Source organism: Rattus norvegicus, chromosome 16, assembly GCF_036323735.1.
Source record: "Rattus norvegicus strain BN/NHsdMcwi chromosome 16, GRCr8, whole genome shotgun sequence".
In the NCBI taxonomy this organism is placed as follows: domain Eukaryota; kingdom Metazoa; phylum Chordata; class Mammalia; order Rodentia; family Muridae; genus Rattus; species Rattus norvegicus.
In genome coordinates, this window is record NC_086034.1 from 25,942,306 (window position 1) to 25,963,356 (window position 21,051).

Sequence of the window (21,051 nt, forward strand, 5' to 3'; positions counted from 1 at the left end):
GCCTCCGTCTAGTAAGTTGAGCACCATAGAAGGGTCCCCAGGAACTCAAAAGGAACGCCAGATGCCAAGGACTGCAGAGGTTGTTGCAAGAGATCATGGCATTGAACTGCATTCACCAAAGGCCTGGGGATTGGCAAGAGAGTTGGGGTGGGGGAGGGTTGGGTGGGGAGAACTGGGGTGGAGAGTGAGGAGGGTTGTTTTGTAGTGTTAAGGATGGTATCCATGGCCTTGTCCAGGCTAGGCAAGAGCTGCTGTTTGACAGCTCAGCCAGGGCAGAATGAGCTTTAAACACACTGGGCCCACAGAAGTGGTTACCAGCTTTTGAGGGCATCAGCTCCAGTATGAGTCGTCTCATTCTGCCTTCTTCCTCCTTCCTTGTACTCAAAAGCCTGTGGAGAATAGCAGCTGTTGAAGGCAACCGTGATGTGCACTACATGTTAAGGCTTGATCTGAAACCCATGTAGACTTGGAAGGAAGAGATAGAATTCTAAATAGTACTATAAAAACAGTTGGAGCATTTAAGAAGTTTAAGTGGCTCTTGATGACCTCAGTGTGAGCAGGAAGGTCCCGGCACCTGCTAAGTTCTCATACACAGCAAAAGAAAGCTCCCTTCCAAGCCCCTCCAATGGACTCTTTGGGCACAAGCAATACAAGTGTTTTGATCATATCCTTGTAGCTCTGTTTGCCCAGCCTTCTGGTAACTTAGCTACTTAGAGCTTGGATGGCAAACTGGGTAAGGGCTAACTTGCTGGGTTCAGAGAAGGTGAGCAAAGCTGACTTCACCTCTTTCATGCCTTCAGAATCAAAGTATAACCTCGGAGCTCTGCAGCCAAAGGGGCACATCCTTTAGGAGGCCTGTCAGTGCCAAGTGGAAAGCTGGCCTTCAGTCCAATTCAAACTCGCTGTCATCTTGTGTTGTTCCAGCAGGCTGAACAAGTGCACTTTTGACTCAAAGTGCCTCATGCTGTCTTCTGTGTCTTTCAATGTGATTTTTCAGGGCCACAGACATTTTTTGTAGAAAAAGCACTCAAGTATGTCTTTAGAGAGTATTTATCTTTAATGGGTAAAGTGAACCACTGCTTTTTTGGCTTCTATGAAAATTATTATTATAATGAAAAATGGCCAAGAATAGCAAACCAGCAAGTATGTGTTTAGGTACTTTTCCCTTGTTGTGTCCCAAATATCAAAGAGAACAAAAAGCCATTTTATTCCATTTTTAATCCATTACAGAGGGGAAAGCACACAATAGATTGGCTTGGTCTCTGGGGTTAGGAGCATGAGGTAAATGAGGGTTAGGTACATGAGGAAGCAGGGGCCGGTCTTCAAAGGCTCATTCCACCCTTCCACGAGCTAGGCCCCAGCCACTACAGTCCTACAGCCCCTAAAAGAAGTCCTGCGCACTGGGGAACAAAAATTCAGAATACCAACTCGGGCAGGGAAAATTTCAGATCCAAGCCATACCATCGATAAGTATTTAATAGTCTCACTTCTGGCATGTTTTATTTTCGTTGTTGTTATGGTTGATTTTTCAAAAATCTGATCTCCTTCTTTTTGTTCAGGAAGCAAACCTTTCAATGTTATCCAACAAAAAGGAGCAATACTCCATGATTTGATTTACAGTTCAGTGAGTAGAGTTATCAATATAGAAATACTGAACTGTGTGTGCTGAATGAAAGCTCACTTGCATGGGTAGGACATATGCTACTCTTTGCTCGTCAAAGCAGCTTCGGCCAGCTTATTGGCATTTGAGTCTTAATTATTTTGCAGATCAGCTTTTCCAGGGAAACTCCTGAACCTTGATGCTTTTTTGTTAAACCGGGCCAACCAGTTCTTAAAAATACTGTGGTTTTTCTATTAGCCTCAATGTTTAGCCTACAACTCTACTGTTTCATTGACTTATGTCTATAGAGAGCAACAGGTGGAGGAGTGTGGTTGATTTGGGAAGTTGATACTCTGAAAACTTTTAAGTCGTCTAGGAGAGATGCTGAGTTGTAGGGAAATCATTTTCTGAAAATAAAAAAAGTTTATGAAAACATTATTATTTTGGGGGAGAAGTATTTAACTCCTTATTGCCGATGGCTTTTTTTTTTTTTCTGGTTGCTGGGACAATTTTGCTATTTCTAATACAAGGAGAGCACTTGATGGTGGATAATTTGATCTAGTCAGATAAAGGAAAGCAAAATTATAATGTGACGTATGATATATGTTACGTATGTTCCTATTTATATGGAAAGTTATCCTCAAGACCTCCCAAGTACAGTAGTAGCGAGTTGTTGGTAAAATTGGGACAGGAAGTTTTAGTCTGAATTTTGAATGAATCACTCTCTTTCGGGAAACCCTGCAGCAGGTGTAGAGGGGTGTTGGCACTGGGAACATGTGGCATCTTCTTCTAAGAGATTGATGGTGGTCCTCTGTGATTCTGGTCCTCATGGAACCAAGTAGGGCAAGAGGTTTTTTGCTCCATTTTGCTGTGGGAATATGGGTTTTCTTTAAAGCTCTCCAAAAGGTTCTTGTCAAATGTAACCACTTTTCAAGACATTTTGGCTGTGGAAACTGAAGTAATGCTATTTAACATGACTCCCCAGAATTTTACAAATGCTGGAGATTTCATCTAGAGATATTTAAAGATATATAAATCCATTTCTGTTTTAGCCATTAGTCTAATATCCTCAGTATCTCTTCTACAAATGACATATTGGCCATATCAGGCTCCAGAGGAAGAGGTGGCAGCTGGAAGTGTTTGGTTCTATGGTTCTTATTTTTATCTGCCCTCATTATTTTCAGGCTTTTACCATAATAATCATCACATGTCTCTCACTGTTGGCTTCTGTGATGTTTAAATGGTGGTTTGATAGCTCTTCCACTAGCAGCTGGCCCACTTCAGATAGAAGGTTTAACAGATGGATGTGTAATGTATATGAATAGTGAGTGTTATGAATTAAACTTATCTCTTTATATGTCTTATTAGGTGTTATTCTTTTCAAAATCAGAGCTGAGAATCAAACCCAGAGTCTTGTATATACTTGCTGCTACCACTGCACTGCGTCCCTGGCAGAGGCTATCCATTTCTGTGGGTGTCCTGTTTCTTTTTGCTGCCCTCCTGTGTCTATGTTTTGGAGGAGTTCCTTTTGGGTGTTACTGGGGAGCAACCAGTTAATACAGAAAGGTGGTCTACCTACATTGGATAGGATAGTATACTTATATGATTGGCTGAAGGTTTCGTCCAGAAAATTAATGTTCAAAAATATGTAATAATAAAAATGTTTAATGATGATTGGCTCTCCACAATTAATTGATTAAAAATTATTAAGCCATTGAGAAATAGTCAATGGGTTTTCTTCTTGTGTATTTTTTAATAAAGTATAATTAAACAAAGCACACAAATCTTAGACACACAACTCAGTGAAAATTTATATATGATGAATGTGTTTGTTCTCCACACATTAAAGACACAGAAGCCAAGTAGGTTGAGACACACCCTAAATCATAGGACTTAGGAAGCTAAGGAGGACTGGGGGCATAAAGTTAGTGTGGATTGCATAACAAAGCTCCATCTAAATAAATACAGAAATAATGTGTAAAACACACACACAATGTGCATGCACACACACACACAGAGGCACACAATGACTTAAGATTGTTTACTGTTTTATGTGCTTGTGCTTCTTAGTATATTTATATACCACTAGAATTCAAGAGTTGACTTCTGCCCATTGAGGCCAGACAGGGTTGTCAGATTCCCTAGAATTAGAATTATAGAAGCTGTGAGCCACCTGGCACAGGTGCTGGAACTGATCCTTGGTCTTCTGCAAGAGCAGCAAGTGCTTTAAACCATGAAGCCATTTCTTCTGCTCCACAAAATGACTTCTTACCTCTCATATTGTATAGCCCTTTGCTCAAAGAAAACCACTGTTTGGACCTCTAGTCTCATCCAACATCTTAAGTACATCTTGTCTATTCAGAAACTTCATAACAAATGGCACCATAAAACCTATACTCCTTCTTCTGGAATATTGGAGTCAAAAATCTTTTCTGTTGGTGTGTCATTCTACCAATTGAATATTTAATTTCCCCATAACTTTATGGATGCTCTTTTAGTTTTAATAATTTTTATTAGTGCATGTATATTATGGGGATTCATGTATATGGGGGTCAGAGGAATCTTATCTGTAGTCATTTCTCTCTTTCTACTTTACATAGATTCTGGGGATTGAACTCTGCTTACATGCAGTGGGGCAGGGGGCAAGTTCCTTATCTTCTAAGCCATCCCATCAGTCCTTGAGGTTTTTTCCTGCCCCCGCTTTGGAAGAAAAGCATCTCTGAATGCCCTGTACAGGCTTTCTGGTGGCATGTTTGTTACTGATTTTTAGAGTAGACAAATGCTTACTTTTTAGGACACAGTGATAGACAATTTTCCAAACTGGTTGTGTCAAATTAGACTCCACCAGCGGATATGTGAATCCTAGTTGATTGACTCACTTGCCAACACTTGGTATTATTAAGGATCAATTTTAAACACTTAAAATACCAGCTCTAAATCTGAAATACAAAATTCACATCTACGGAGTTCAGTGACATTTTATTTAACATTTATTTAAATAAAAATTTGAATCACGAGTTTCATTAGTATTGCATCCTTTTGGATTTGCCATACTTTGTTAAGCCATGTCATCTCTAGATGTACAATAAAGTACAACCTCTTCTTTCAAGATGTCTGTGTGTCCGGCATAGGTTACCATAGAGAATAGCCTACCAGCAGAATAGATAATTTCCTCAATACCCTGTCAAGGATGTGTCTCCAGAATCTTTTCATTTTTACTGCATCCCTAGAAGGTCATTAACACTGAACTTTCCAAGATACATCCCTGTGCCAACCCATCTGGCTAATGGTGATGTGCACAATGATACATTACAGATCTGTCTCCCTAAGAGAATTCTGATATTCTCTTTTACGCATCAGGATTGATTCCGCCAAATCTTGTTTACGAATGAGATAAATTAAGTTGTAGTATTAAAGTGGGATAAATGGCTCACTTGTTTATCTCTTCCCAGAATTATTTTCAGTTTAATAGTGGATTCTAGGGGTCCTTACCTCACTCAGCTCCGGGGAATTAACAGATACATTTTTGATGTGTTTCAGGCTAATGGAAATACTTGAGATTCTTTTACTTCTTTACAACAGTTATTTATATATTTTTATTTGAAAACTTCATGCATGTCTAAAATGTATCTTGGTCACATGCCCCCCTGCTACCTCCCTTCAACTTCCCCAGCCCCTCAATATACTTCCTTTCAATTTCATGTCCTTTCTGTTTTCTATAAGCCATTGAGTCTAATTAGTGCTGCTCATATGTTCATGGGTGTAAAGGTCATCCATAGGAGCATGAGAAACCTACCAGTGTCCACTTCCTATACAAAAAAGCCCTTGTGGCTTTCCTTTCTCAGAATCTGATTGCAATAGCTGCTCAACTAGGGTGGGGTTGTTGGCCTGCTCCATGATGGCTTTCTGACTTGACTCATCTTGTGTAGGTGACATGCAAGTAAAGACAGCTACTCTGAGTTCATGTTAGCAACAACTATGTCAGGTTCAGAGGCCAGCATTTCATAGCGCCCCTCCCCATCTTGTAGCTCTTACGTTCTTTCTGCTCCCCTTTCCATAATGTTCTTTGAGAATAGGAGAATGGGTATAAAATAAGGCAGAAATTTCAAACCATTCCAGAGTAAGGATGAACTGGCAAGAACACATACGTTTTGGCTTTGGCCATTAATTTTGAATGGATTGACTGAAGGAAGTCTCAGATGCATTCGTTTTATAGCTCTTATGAACTCAGATCAGTTTCCCCAAGGAATTCTTCTTTGTGTTCAAAATAAAATCTAAACATGATAAATAGTCCTTACTGTGGAAATTCCAGTCAATAGAATGTCTATGGAGTCCTACAATGTGAACTGATTTGAAGGTCCCAGGGCTTGGGGTGTGGAGAGGGTGATGGAATGCAGATTGGAAGCATGAAGGGGGGGAGGGGTCTGCAGACATGGTCCTACAAACAGCTGTGGTAGTGGGACTGGGGAGATGTCTTCAGGTTGACTAGCATTTACGAGGAGTGCTGACAGGATTCTCGTGGATGGAAGATGGCAAGAAGAACAAGAAAAGAATTAGAGAAGATTCGTAGCTCTTGCTCTGAGCAGAGTTGTATATGGTATCTTTCTTTTCTGAGGTGGGGCAGACTGAGGGAGGAGAGGTCTTGCAAAAGAAAACTGACAGGTTATACAGAGATACACAGTGAATAAAAGGGATGCTCTATTTGAAGTTTAACCAAAGTCTTATAGGAACTCTGGAAACAGGAGGACTGTATGTTATTTTACAGTGCAAGTATAAGGTGCCAGGAGAGTAGAGAACGTCCAGGCTCAGAAAGAGCTTCTGGGTGAAGTTGTGAGTGTTGATGAGATGAACTTGGCCTTGTGGGAGGGGAGCAGTAGGCAAGGTTTCGGAGGGAATAAGATACCCACCAGTGCTGGGTGTAGGCTGAGGCTTTTGCCTGTTACGCAAGAAGGCTTAGCCCTCTGTATAAACCCCTGGGCCTTCCTGTAGAGTTCTGAAGAGCAGGAGATCTGAGCAGTTTTGTGGGCAGAAGGCAAAACCCATGTCTTTGAAGGGTAGATTAGAGGCATGAGTGAGGATAAGAATACCTTGGGAAACTACTGTGCTGAGTCACGGAGTGGTTCATGAAGCAGGATCTGAAGTACGACAATGGCAGTAGAAAGAGAAATATGCAGATCTGAAAGACATGGTAGTGACACACTGGGCCAGGTTCTGACTCTTCTGAGACAGATGTGGACTGGAGTTTCGATAGGACAGGGACAGCTTTAGGTGCCTCTAGGCCAGTTTAAGGGGCCTCTGTGTACTCAATATATTTTTTCTTTATTATATGTTTTTTGTACAGGCAGCTTCAAAATCGTTTCTATGTGTCTAAAGAATTTTTTTATAATAGAAGTTAACTTAATAATACTTTCAGAGACCTTTTGATGACCATGGTAAAGCTCTGGCTCTCTAGGTTAGAGCCCTCGGGGGATCTTAGCCACTGCTACAGCTGTGGAAAGACTGAGGTTGACAGCAGTGGAGGGCTCAGAGTAGCCCACAGCTCTTCTCCCTCCACGTGACCCATGTTTGCTGCCAGATGTCCCTCTGTAGGAGTTCCAAGCAAAAGGGCTCAGGGCATAGAGGTCTAGGGTGGACAATGTGGGAAGGGTTGAACCTTCCAGAGGATCAGAGTCAAGGATTGTGGGAACTGAGAAGACTCATGGGAAAAAGCGACCCTTCCCCACCCATCTGGGCCTTGCTCCAGCTTAGATGCTCCTCGTCTGTCTTTCTGTCTTTGAATCGCTGGACACTACTGCCTCTCTTCTTCCTGCAGCCATCTGCTGCTGTCAGTGCCTTCCTTACTGTTTGCTTATTACATGTAGGGACAGCTTATTCCTTCTGCTTTTGGCTTATGATTGCTTTTGGTGACACAGCAAATGGGTTTAGAGAGTCCCAATTCTCATGCTTCCTGCCAATTCCTTATCTATCTGTCCTAGAAAGAAAAGCAAGATTCTGAATTCTGCCCCATCATAGACCTTTAGTGAAAAAAATGCAGAGTGGCTTCAGTAACAGATTACAATAATCTCAGAGCTGGGCCTGCTCAGAGGCCTGGGACAGTCAAAGCATCCCAAGCAAAGAGCCCAGTAGAGGTCACAAGAATCACCATGTTATTTTTGGTGTTTCTTTGCATTCTTCAATCCTATTGAGTTTGCTTATGATAATGAAACATTTATTCAATCTTTCCAAAACCAGTTCCAAAATTTACATATTTGATTTACTTATTTCTATTATAAAATACAAATATTTACCCCAACCCCAGAGTCCATGAATTAGAAGCTGTTTGAGACCATCGATACCTCGTTAACCTACGATGTCGCCAGCCTGAGGAAGCCCTCCATAGGTTTCTTCTTGACTACCTCCCTTCCTCCTTCATAAACACACACTTCATTGATTTCTAACATAACATCCTTGCTTCCCAGAATAACCCCATCCCTCTCTAACCAGCTCATGTTACTTGGCTTTCAACTTTACATCACTGAAACATTCTTGTACTTGCTCTCCTGTGTGCTATTTTTCTGTTTTTGACTCTCTTTGAGAGTCTGTGAGATTATGTTGGAAGTATAAATTAATTTGGAGAGAACTGAGGTTGTTTTAAGATGGGATCCTGGTTTTAGTAACTTTGGACATATTACAAAGCTGTACTTTTTTTTTCTCACAGGTTTTGCACACCTTTTATTAGACTCATTGCTGGGTACTCTGTGTTTAGATGCTGTTGCAAATGCTCTTTTGTAGGACTTCATTGGCCTTTCTGCTTTCCCTCCTTGTGGCAGCTTCTCGTGAAGTTCTCTCAGTGCTCCATGATCACAATCTTAACTTGTAAACAATGCTGTCTTGTTTCTTGCTTTCCACTCTTTGTATCCTTTATCTACTTGTGGCTTCATATCCCATCCTGCCTGGGCCCCCAGGGGATGCTGATGGCTGACGGTTGCCTTTTTTCTCTTGTTTTTGATAATGAAAGGAAGTTCTCAGCATTTAACCATTAAGTATGATGCGTGAATAGTAATTTTTCATGAGTAATTTAATAATAAGCAGTGGGAGCAGCCTTCTATTCTGACTTTTCTAGGAGTTTTAAAAATGAATGATGTATTTTATTAAGTATATTTTTACATTTATTAAAATGGTTATATGATTTTTTTTATGTTTTTTAGTTCATAGTAAGAGAAGTTAAATTTTTTCTTTTAGCATGTTACAAGCTTAGTATTTGGGAAAACCAACTTGCTCACAATGGTATTTTATGTATGACCAGATTCAGTTGTAAAACATCGAATGGCATCTTTGTGTCTACATTCATGAGAGAAATTAGCTTGTAATTTCCCCTTTCAGACCATTTCTGTTGCTAAAATGAGACTCTGGAACATTTTAATTTTATTCTGAAGTTTTCCAAAGAATAAAAACCAAGTTTAAAAAAATACTTGAGTAATTTTTTTTTTAAAACAGTTGCCTTAACATAGAGCTATTTGCCTATGTACATGATTCAGGGATTATCAGACACTTAGAAGTTATCTCCCTTTGGGAAAATTTAAATCATATTCAGAATGTTTTCAGTTTGACTAATATCAGTTATTTCATGGGGGGAAAAACCAATATGTTCTTTTAAATCATCTTCAAAGGAATGCTTGTGCCTGGTTTCGATGGCCTCATCTTTGGATGAAACATTATTTTTCAAAAGATAACTGGATTAACAAGCTTTCAATAGCCCATTTCAGTTTCTAAATTAAATTTCAGCATGGAAAGAATGTTGCTCATCGTGAGGAACCCATGACACAAGTAGTTTGAGTGTTGAGTCATTGCTTGAATAGTGTCTTGCCTAGAATGAGTTTTCATTTTGAAAGTGAAAGACAAGTATTTTAAGTAAAAATGAAAAATTTGGTTAAAGCCATAGAATGTAAAATTTATACATTTTAATGATGTCAAGTACATCATTTGGATACATATATGTGTGTTTCTATACATATATGTTGCATATATATATGTGATAGATTTCTCTGTACTAACATATTTTAAAGAGTATTCAAAACCACTTGGAAGTCCTAAAGGTGCAATTTTTCTCATCTATAGGTAACATTGGGTCTCTAATTATAGAAACTTGTTTATTTATTAATTTATTAATTTATTGTGAAGATTAAACCCGGGATATCACATAGATTAGACAAACGCCCTTAGAATATTGTTTCTTCTGGGTAGGAGTAGAACATGCTTTCCCTACCTGCTCTTGGGAGGCAGAGGCAAGTGGATCTCTATGAGTTGAAGGCTGGCAGGGTTTACATAAAGAATTGTAGGCCAGACACAGTGATGCCATAAGACCCTGCTTAAACAAACAAAATAAAACAAAAGAAAATGAATATTATATCTGCTGGTATTAAAAACAAACTACCCAAGTCTCAATGCTTAACATAGACAGGGGCTTATTTGTCTCCTAGTTTTAGAGATCTCAAAACATTGTACTGCCATCTACTCATCTCTGGTGAAGTCCTTCTGGATGGTGACATATTGGTAAAGTGTGTGAGGAGGCAGATGGCAGGGAAGGAAAGGGGACAGAAGGAATTGAGGGAGGAAGAGAGAGAAGAAAGAGGCTGAATGGAGAAAGCCAAACCACACCCTTGATTGCCCATTCTCACGGGAACTAATCCATTATAAGATCTCTGTGTTAACTCCTTTTAAGAAGACAACCTTGCCTCTTAGAAGCTTGCACCACTTCAATACCAGCCCATAGGAGAGGAAGCCTGGAGCAGGTGAAGTTTTTGGGGATACACTATGAAGAGAATAGAGATGACAGGGAGAGTTTTATCAGGCAAGATAGTTAAAAAAGAGATTAGTGAATGGGCGACTTTTCAGCAAAGCCCAAATGAAAAGAGGAGAGAAGCCCTGTGGATATTTGGGAGAAGATTCATTTAGATAAAGAGAATAACATGTGCATACCATTCTTCCAGAATCCGCACCTTTCCAGGAACAGCAGAGGGTCTGTTTTCTAAAGCAAAGTTAGTAATGGAAGATCCCAAATTACAAGGCATGATATGACATTAAATTGTCAAAACATTCAGCGGCTTCTAGATCAAGGATAGTACTTGTGGGTTTAGTCTAAGTGTGGCAGGAAGACATTGACGAGGTTGAGCCATTAAGTCACATTGAATAGTTTACCTAGAGTCATTTGAGAAGAGCCATATAGAAGAGGGATAGTGGTGATATACATATATACACACACACACACACATATACATATACACACATATACACATACATACACAATACATACATACATGTATATACACACATATATGTATATATGTGTGTACTATATATCTATCTATCTATCTATCTATATATATATATATATATATATATATATAGAGAGAGAGAGAGAGAGAGAGAGAGAGAAAGAGAGAGAGAGAGGGAGAGACCAAGAATGGGAGAGTGCAGGGTAAGGAATAAAATGGGGGCAGCTTGCTTATTTTCCCCTCTGTACTTTTAAAATTCATTTAAGTTAGAATCCAAAGGAATGGATCTTATCATGGACTTTGTGACACAACTTAACAGTGAGGGCAAACAATATTTTTGCAGAAGACTCAGATATAAGATAGCAGGCAGACTCCTGGCATCTCTGCATACATGTAAATCCTCCAGATGAGTGGTGCTGGATTCTAGGCTAAGCCTTTTTTATAGTTAGACTTTTTTAAGTTTGATGATATATCACTGTGACTATAGGATTAACTCTGAGTGTTGATACTAAGGAAATTATCTAAGAGAAAACAAAGCAAGAAAGAGGCAGAGAGAGTGACCGAGTGCAGCAGACAGGAGCTTGCATACAGAACAGACCCAATAATGCTAAGTTCTGATTGTGCCAACTCATTAGGTTGCCAAGAGAACAGCACTGTTGGTCAGCAGTCCCCATTGCCCTAGTACTGTGGCACTGAGTACAGATTCTGTATTGATGCCAAAGGCAAATCTATTGGATTTCAATAGTGCTGATTGTCATTTATTTTTTCCCTTCTAAAACAAAAGGCACATGTATAATGGGATCTTGTTCCGTAATGAACTATGTGTTCTCATGTAAGCTGTTAACACAGCATGCTGTCCGTGCTTCTCGCCACAGCTTTCAGCACGACTCTCTCTCGCCCTTCTCTCCAGGGGAAGCAGGAAATAAGTAACAGAACATTCCAAACGACATGTTTAAAAAGGGGGTGGGGCAAGTGATCGTGAGGATTTTCCCTACATAGTTTCTGTGACTTCTCCTGGTAGCCATGTCACCACAGGGATAAATGTTTGGGCAAATGTGTTTCTAGACCATTGCATTTCGAGTATTTCCCACATTGGTTTGAATACACTCTGCAAACAGACACATTCTAGTTTAGACAAAGGTGATGCAGGTTACTGTACATTTAATTTTGTAAACAAATGGAAAAGTTCGATCTCAGTTTCTCTGGTATTTGGTTGCCTGGGAAATGCTCAGTAAGGTCTGAAATGGAGCAGTTTGGAGCCTACATAGCATCACCCCGGGGAGATACGTTTGAGGGCTCAGGTATTTCCTGTATTTTCCAGTGCTAAGGTCACCATTGATTTCTGTATTGAATTCTTTAGGAATTTTGCTGCATTTAATTAAGTGGACTTCAGATAAAAGGTTTGATTGCTAAACCTGAGTCCTTCCTGAGTTCTGGCTCTTTAGAGTGGAACTCATATGCATCAGAATTTCTCAGTTTATTTCTTCAACCTCTACCCTCTTGACTTCCAGAAGACTAACTGTCCTGGTTCTTTTCTTAGTGTGTTTGTGTTTACACTTGTGTATGGCCCATATGCACATATGTGCATGTGCATGTGGAGGCCAGAGGACAATCTGGGATGACATATGTCAAGAGCCGGCCACCTGTTTGAGACAAGGTATCTCATTGGCATGGAACTTGCCACTTGGTCTTGGCGGGCTTGCCAGTGAGCCCTAGGGATCAGCCCGGTTCCACATCCCTAGCAATAGGATTATAAGTTTACGACACCATGCTCAGCATTAAAACAAGACAAAACATGACTTCTAGGGATTGAACTCAGGTTTTTGTGCTCTTGTGGTAAGTACCTTACTGACTTAGCTATTCCTCTTAGCCCTATTCTAGTCCTTCTGCAAACTCCTTCCTCCTTTCAACACTGGCTTTTCTCAAGGGATCAGTCTTTACTCTTACCACACAATCCCTCTAGCCAACCTCACTCACAGTTTGGTTTTAACTCATGGACTGTCAAACCGTGATCTCTAGGACAAATCAGTGCAATAAGCTTTGATGTGTACATTTGAGTTACTCTGGTCAGTCATTTCTGCCTGTCAGCACTGCAATTTTGGAGGGTCTATGCTGGCTGCTCTATTTGACCCCTCAGCTGCTCCCCCTACCCCGAGTGTTGCTATGGTTTGTAGCCCATGTTACCAGCCCATCCACTCATAATCTTCCCTATAACAATGTTAACACAATTCTACTTTTCATTCTGAACGTATACTATACTCTGTCTTCTTTCAGATATTCATCACAGTAGCTTGCACCTATGATTAAAGAGGCAACCAGTAGAGAATGGTTTATGGTGAAAGCCATCAGAAGGATTTCCTCATTACCCCTGATCTTTAACTCCCATAACTCTTTCTCCTTGCAGTTCTCATCAAGTCTCTGAGTTTGTTGCTTGGACTATTATTTCCTGATAGTTTGGAACAATGTCTACAGGCTTCTGTCATACTTTTCTATTCCTTCTCCAACTGTTAATCAACATTGTCTCATAACAATTGTCTCATCAACCCTTCTGCTTAGTTAATTTCCATCATATAGCTCCATCTGTCTGGCTTTATTGCCCTAACATTGATAACATCCTTGGCTCCTGATTCAGAGGATGAGAATCTTGGCATGCCTGTCTTCGGCTTCTCTCCCTAATTTCTTCATCATCTTCTGTGAAGAACAATGACATTCTGTTTGCCAAAGTTGATATTCATTTGATATTTTCCCTCAAAGTCTTGACAACATCACTCCACCATTCTTGAAATCCATTGTGACTGATAAGTTTGACTTACATTTAATTCTCCTCCCCTCTTCAGAAACCACTTTGGAAACCACAAAGTTGTTCTCTTTGAATCTGAACATCTGACAAATCCCTGTCTTGTGTTTGTATATATGTATATATATATATTTTTTTTCTTCTAATATTTCTCCATTTTTCACTTTCTGAGGCTACTATAACTTGGTGCACTGGAAATCATACTTGAGATGACTATCCTAGTTTTGTTTCCATTGCTGTGATAAATACCCTTGGCAAGACCAATTCTAAGAAAATTTGTTCAGCTGACAATTCCAGACTGCAGTCTATCATTGCAGGGAAGTCAAGGCAAGAACCCGAAGCAGAAAATCACACCCATGGTCAAGAGCAGAGACAGAAGACAAGCATGAATGCTTACTCTCAGCTTACTTTCTATCAAGGGAATGTGGCCCCCCTTTCACTGTTTTGTATTTGCCCACTTCTCTTCTTTTTTAGTCTTTTTTAAAGCAACATGAAGCCTGCCATGGAAGCTGAGCAGGTTCTGGTACCTTGTATTTGACTGACACCATGAACTAAAATACACCTTTATTCTGTAAAAATCACAGAGCTTCAGGTATTCTGTTATAGCAACAGAAAATGAACTAAGACATGCTCCTTTTACTTCATTTATAATATCATTTAATACATGTAAATTTTTCTTAATATTAGCATGAACCAATTGATCAGTCTTTATGGTGAGTGCTTTGTACATCTTGTTTAAGAGATCTCTTCCCTACTTGAAATGGACAAGATAGGAATTTGTCTTCTTCACTTGGATCTTTAGACTACCTGAAAATGGCTTTTGTGTGTGATATAAAGTTCAACTGAAACTTCCTTGCTAACAATGAATAGACATAAACCTAGATTTTAACATACAGATCATGCAAGTGATAGAGGCCAGTTGGGTGTGTGGTGTGTCTTCTCCATCTGTCTTATGTCCTCCCCTTCTGTATGTTGCCCTGTGATCTCCAATCAGCCACCCCTCTCCTACTGTTGGTCAGTGAGTTCCCCAAAAAGGAAGCCCCTGTGTTGCTTTGGTGAGGACAGGAACTAGTAAAGGAAAATATATAACTTGCTTATCTATTTGGCCACAGTATGATCCTATTTTCATGACACATTTTACACAAGGAAGCTACAGTATTAAAAAGTTTTAAATTTAAAAATATTTTTGTATACTACCTATTTATATACAGAATAAATAAAAACTTGAAAGGTAAGCATTTTATCTTAATATTGGACTGTTTATCAAATCTAGATTCACAGTGCAAGTAAGTCTATGGAATCTGCTAGCCTTGAGTAATGCCTGACCTCATAAATAAGGGTCTCTGTAAGTATTTACTGGGTCTGTATTCCCCACTAGACCCACAATAGAATAGACCCACACAGAAACAAAACAAACAGACAATAGAATATGGTTGGTTAAAGAAAGAGATGCTGACTCAGTTTTTTAGTCAACAATATGGTTGATATTAAAATTCACTGTGAGACAAGAAAGAAGCTATGATTGTCTTTATAGAAAGAGTGGGAAGGCTGAATTAATGACTCAGGAGGCAAAGAACTTGCTATGCAACTATGAGAACTCTTTGATTCCCCAGCACCCGAGTAAAAGTCAGGTGAGCAGGGGCCTGCCTGTAGACTCAGAATGTAGGAGTCAAAGATGGGATCCCAGGAGCAGACTAGAGAGCCAGACCAGCCACAACTTCTCTGTGAGAGATTTACTGGGTTTCAGTGAGAGAATGCAACTTAATAAGTAAGTTGGATGGTGATAGAAGACACATAACCTCAGGCCTTCATGGGTACACACAAAAATGTACACCTCCTGGGCACATATCCACGTATGCCCGCACAAAACATTCATAAATATACATATACTACACATGAATACACAGAGAGAAGATGAAAAAGAGTGGGAAGGCCAGGCATAGTGTCACATGTGTATAATTCCAGCACTCAAATATCTAAGGAAGGAGGATCTCAAATTCAAGGGCAGCCTAGGCTACATGCAGAGTGAGACTGTGTCAAAATGAGGAAGACGACACTTTTAAAGGGTATAGTCTGCTACAAAGAAAAATCTGCAGCATTGTCAGAAGTAATTTTTGCCTTTATTTTGGATTGTCACCCACATTTTGAATGCATTCCTTTCAGTGTGTAGAAAGTCAACCTTTAATTTCTTCAAAAGATTTATTGAAAAGCAAAATGGATGGGATGCACAATGTGAATCTTGAAATAGAATTGAGTCGTTTAGAAATAGTCTTTACTACCCACAAACAAGTATTTATTTGTATTAGCAAGAGGAAATTTTTAAAAGCAAGAAGTTTTGAGTAACTGAAATTACCTCCCATATAAAGTCTATTGGAAGGAAAAGAAAGCTGACGTTATTGCACAGGGTTTGCCTTGAAGGAGCGAAGGTCTTTTTGCTTTGAATATAATTCCAGAAAATCCTGTGTGCGCTCTTGGTGATACTTGACATACTTCACTGTTGGTCTGTGCTAAGTCCGCTCTCTTAGTCAAATTGAAACAAGAAAAAAAAAAAAAAAAAAAAACAAGGGATGGAGACCTTCTGGTATCGAATAATTCCTCACCTATGTGATAGTCATTGTTAAATCTCCATTTAGCCTACTCTTCATTGTATAGTCTGTTCTTTTATATCTTTCCTCTAAGCCACTTTCTGAATCTTCTCAATACTGGTTTCATCCCATCCATACCCCCCAACTCCTGATTTATTTGTTAATTATGATCTGTAGACTCCAAAATTGAATGTAACATTTTGGCTCAGGTGTACTCAGATGCTGGCCAAACATTTTGGATGGTACTCTACAACTCTCTAATCACCAAACATGAAGATTACTTTCATGGTAGATGATTTCCAGACTTATGGTTAGAAAGGGCAGTTTCCAGACTTGGTTAGAAATGGCAGTTTCCCCTCACTAGTTTAGCTTTGCTGCTCCTAAGACAGATCACAATGGTAGTTACAAAATTAAAAAGCTGCAAATTTTTAAAGGAAATGGGTTCTGGGGGCTGTAGATGAAGGATGTCAAGATATTTTTGAAAGGTAGAAAGCATCAGTTGATAGAAAATGTATTAACAGAGGAGAAAAGGCTGAAGCAACGTGATATCAGGGAGGAAAGACAGCTCAAGGCAGACACATGGTACTGAGCACCAGGAAGCCTGTATCCCTGGATGAGCAACCATGACAAAAGACAGATATGAAGAGGAAGGTAAAAAATGAGCGAATGCTATGAAGTCTGCATACCTCATTCTACCTATGTGGATAGACAAATACCCTAATACCCCTGCCATGTACAGTTTCCAGAAAAAGACTAGACTACAGTAGCTTTGACTTAGGAAACATACATTTGATAATATGATTAAGATCCCTTAATGAAATTCTTAAAGAAAATGAATATTTTTGTGTAAATCTGTGTATAGAATGATGACATTGTATAGAATAGTCAGAACTCTGGTCCTCTACCCCTGAATTGTGGGAATAGGGAATCATTTGGGGGAAAATTAATTGGATAAACAAGAACATCAGATGGGAGATCCTCATTAAACAGCTGGACCCTTCCAATAATGACACATAAGCTATACTGCCCTGGGTTTCAGGCTGGATGGTCAAGTACAGTCTTATACTGGGGTTGGCCTCCCATAACAATGAATCAGAAGCAGTCAAGTAAGCAACCAGGTCAGGAGATTCAGAGGAAATTGGAATGATCAAAGAGGAAAGAAACCTTAGAAACAACAGTTGCTATTTGCGAGATTCCAGAAAATATGCACATGCTGTCCAGGAAAGAAGACTTGGGAATTAAAAGTATGAAAGACATACATTAAAACTTCAGTGAAGAGTTGGGCTGCTGCTGAAATTTCCCAGGCAGCAGATCAAAAAGAAGGAGACAGAAATAGAAGAAACAATGGGAGGCCGTGCTGGCTCCATCTACAAACTCCTAATAGGAGCTTCAGAAAGAAAACAAATAAAATGCTAAGAGAGAGCACACTGAATGTAGACAGGATGAACTCCAACATACATTTGATAAAGTCTGTGAATAGAGAAAATATATTTTCCAAAAATATTGACAGAGAAAACAGTAAGTCCCATGCAGAGTCTCAGAGAGACAAGTCTCTGACTTCTGAGCTACAGCAGTTGATGCCAGAGAAAGCCGAGATGTACCTTGAGCTATGGCTTATGAAAACCTAACACCGTAGAAGCTTCCTAAAATATATACATACATGAAGGTAATCACAATGGAATTACCAAATAATGGGGGTGGGCAGAGTCCTACTTTGACATCTCTTGTCATCAAAAGAAGATTCCAGAACTGCCATTGAATTATATCTAAATTGACTTGTTCATCAGAGGGGTCCCTTGGGAACCCCTAAACAATCCAAGCTGCTGCCAAGGCTACATGTTGCTCTCCACAAATGAATTTCTAGTCCCAAAGGCTGAAATCAACGTCTACACAACTCCCTGAAAATAGAGAAGTTGAGCTGGTGCCTACGTAGAGCCTGCATCCCGATAGGCTAGTGTACTCTGGAAGGTACTCTGCATGACACCATAACAGAGACGTAAGCACCAGCCCAGCCTTAAACCCTTCCATCTACAATGGTGTCCTGCTTGAAAGGTATGCTAGAGCAACGATGGCAGAACAACTGTGCAGTAACTAACCAGTATCTGATTTAACTTCAGAACTGCTCTGTGTGATGGAATCCATACTCAGCACTGCTTGGGTGACCAAGAATCTGAGACTGGATAGCTCAGGGACCTAGGGTAAAGCAAATATTACTGTTTTAGAAAAGGCATACAGCAATAAAACGACTCTTACCTATGACTTCTGCTATACTCATAGATCAGTGCCTTGCTCAGCTAACATCAGAAGAGTGTCCTTCTGCAGCAAATTGGGACAAATAGAGACCCATAGACAGACAATTAGAGAATGAGATACCTCAAAACACTCAGGCCTAAATCAGATGTCTCCATTAAATCTATCCACACCCCTCCCCAGGGCTCAGGGAACCCTGCAGAAAAGGAGAGAAAAACTCTAAGAGTCAGAGGAATAAGGTCTTCTAAACCCTAAACAGGACCAAGAGTATGAACTCATGGAGACTGACAGCACGCCCAGGACCTGTGCAGGTCTGCACCAGATGGGCTTCTAGAGCTGAAAGGAGAGGTGGACACATTTTCCCCATCCCTAACCCCAAAGCTATCTTCAGTTAACAACCACTTGCAAGTGAAAAGTTAGTTTTCTTCAAGGGAGTCTCAGTGGGAAAACAAACTACTTTCGTTGTTTTGGTTTGGTTTGTCGTGGTTTTGGTTGTTTTGTTTTCCCAAGACAGGGTTTCTCATGTAGCCCTGGCTGTCCTGCAACTAACTCTGTAGACCAAACTAGTCTTAAATGTAGGTTGCAGCCCAGCAGTAGATGGCCACAGAAAACAAACTTGTTGGCATCTGTGGTAATCTTTTTCTCACACTGTCATGTCAGGGCTATTTTTTTATTTATCTTTTAATTTTTTTTCTTTCCTCTCCCCTCCCTTCCCTTCCCTTCCCCTCTTCCCCCTCCCCTCCCTTCTCCTCTTCCTTTCTTTCCTCTCCTCTCTTCCCCCTCTTTGTCCTTCCCCTCCCACTCTTGGGCTCTTTTCCTTCTGTTTGTTTCATCCTATTCTGATGTACTTTGGGCTTTATCTTATTATTTTTTATTATTTTATCTTAGATGCCTGTTTGTTTTCTAATGAGAGACAGAAAGGAGATGGATCTACATGGGAGGGGAGGTGGGGAGGAACAGAAGGAGGAAAAATCATGAACAGGATGTATTATGTCAGTAAAAGTTTCTTTTCAAAGAAAAATATCAATAGAAAACGAAAAGCAATCTTAGGGAACTTGTTGCCCGCATGGAGTCCCGGGCCTGATCGCACTGTCAGTGAAATGCAGGGGTAGAACAGTGATGGCTGCAGAATGGTTGAAATGTCTCAAAAGTCTTTTTTTCCTTTCCTGGGAGACTCTAGGGAAAGCTGCTCTCCCTAACTGAGAAAAGACAAAAAGGATTTGGGATACAGGTGAAATCTCTCTGATTCAAGGCTTCCAGAGACAGAGCCCAGAAAGACGATTGGGAACAACTTTCATCCTAGTCTGGAAAATCTAAAAACCTGGAGTTCTGAAGTCCAAGCATTCCTGCTCCAGATACGAGAGAAATCAATACTCCCTGCTCTGTTCTGTGCAGCCTGGACACTGCTCACTTGTGCCATGAGAGGGTACGTCTTCTGTCATGTGTGCACTGACTCAAATGCCAATCTTTTCTGGAAATAAGATCACAGACGCAACCCAAATAGCACTTCCCCAGTCATCTCAGCATTGTTTTATTCAGTCAACTAGACAGGTAAAGTCCACTGTCACGGGACATAGAGGCAAATTTCAGGTTGACAGTCAGGCACCACCTATGTCAGCCTAGCCCAAGAAAACCAGAAGGAAAGAAAACAAAAAGGGATGCATTGGAAATATCACTTAAGGTTTATCTGGCATGAGAATGGTCTTCTAGGTCTATTAAGGTATGGAGGAAAATGAAGATACATAAAAAAATTACCAACCAAATAAAAATGTGAAACAGTTATTAGCATGAGAAATAAATACAAAAAGATATACAAGACATAGGTTCAGTTATGAACAACATTATACTTTTGTAATGTAAATATTTAATTTTGTCATGAACAAAAAGTGGGATATGATTGACTTGAGAAGATTTTGGCTGGACTGAGTGTGTGTAGATGCATAAGAATCTGGACCCTCATCTCCCACAGGAGAAACCCACAGGTATTAAGAGGGCTAAAAGCAGTTGAATATCATTTGAAATATGAAAGTTAATACTAAATATCTGAAAGAATTGGAAATTACTACCTTTGGACTCTGGAACTTAAGGGTGGATTGGAAGGATGTTTTTAAAGTACAATTTCATTTTTGCTTTTAAAGTTATGGGCATATACTGTTTTGAAAACAGTAATACAAATACATTTATAGAAATACCTCTTCACTTATAAAATTTTAATGTATCCAGGAATATTGTTCAAAGTCATATTAATTTGCAAGAAATTGACAGAAATGCATTTTTTAAGGTTATTGAAAAAGTGACATATATTTTAGTTTGGTATGAATTGTGAGTTTAGATGTATGCCTAGCTGGATGTTTGACACTGGAACTTGAGAGAATGTACTGTTTTATTCCCATATGTAATTCTGAGCTATTCTTTAATATTTATCAAGTATTTGAAAAAGGTGCCAGTATGGTTGGAAGCCAGTTTGTTGTCCTTGAGGGGATTTGCAGCTGTCACAAAATGGGCATGTGGTGTCTTCTTACTTTAGAATATGTGTTGATTAGTGTTTCCCAGGAACGTTAAACA

General features: G+C 39.7%; 1 protein-coding gene across 9 annotated transcripts in view; it reads left to right on the forward strand.

Annotated features, from left to right (window-relative positions):
• Positions 1-21,051, forward strand: part of Csgalnact1 (chondroitin sulfate N-acetylgalactosaminyltransferase 1) — a 335,361-nt gene that overhangs the window by 180,360 nt on the left and 133,950 nt on the right. Inside the window, exon 5 of one of the 9 annotated variants that reach the window (XM_039094494.2) lies at positions 19,667-19,912. The exons of the other annotated variants lie outside the window; for them this stretch is intronic. The gene's annotated coding sequence lies outside the window, so the exon portion shown is untranslated. The remainder of the gene's footprint in view (positions 1-19,666; positions 19,913-21,051) is intronic. 9 annotated transcript variants of the gene reach the window in all.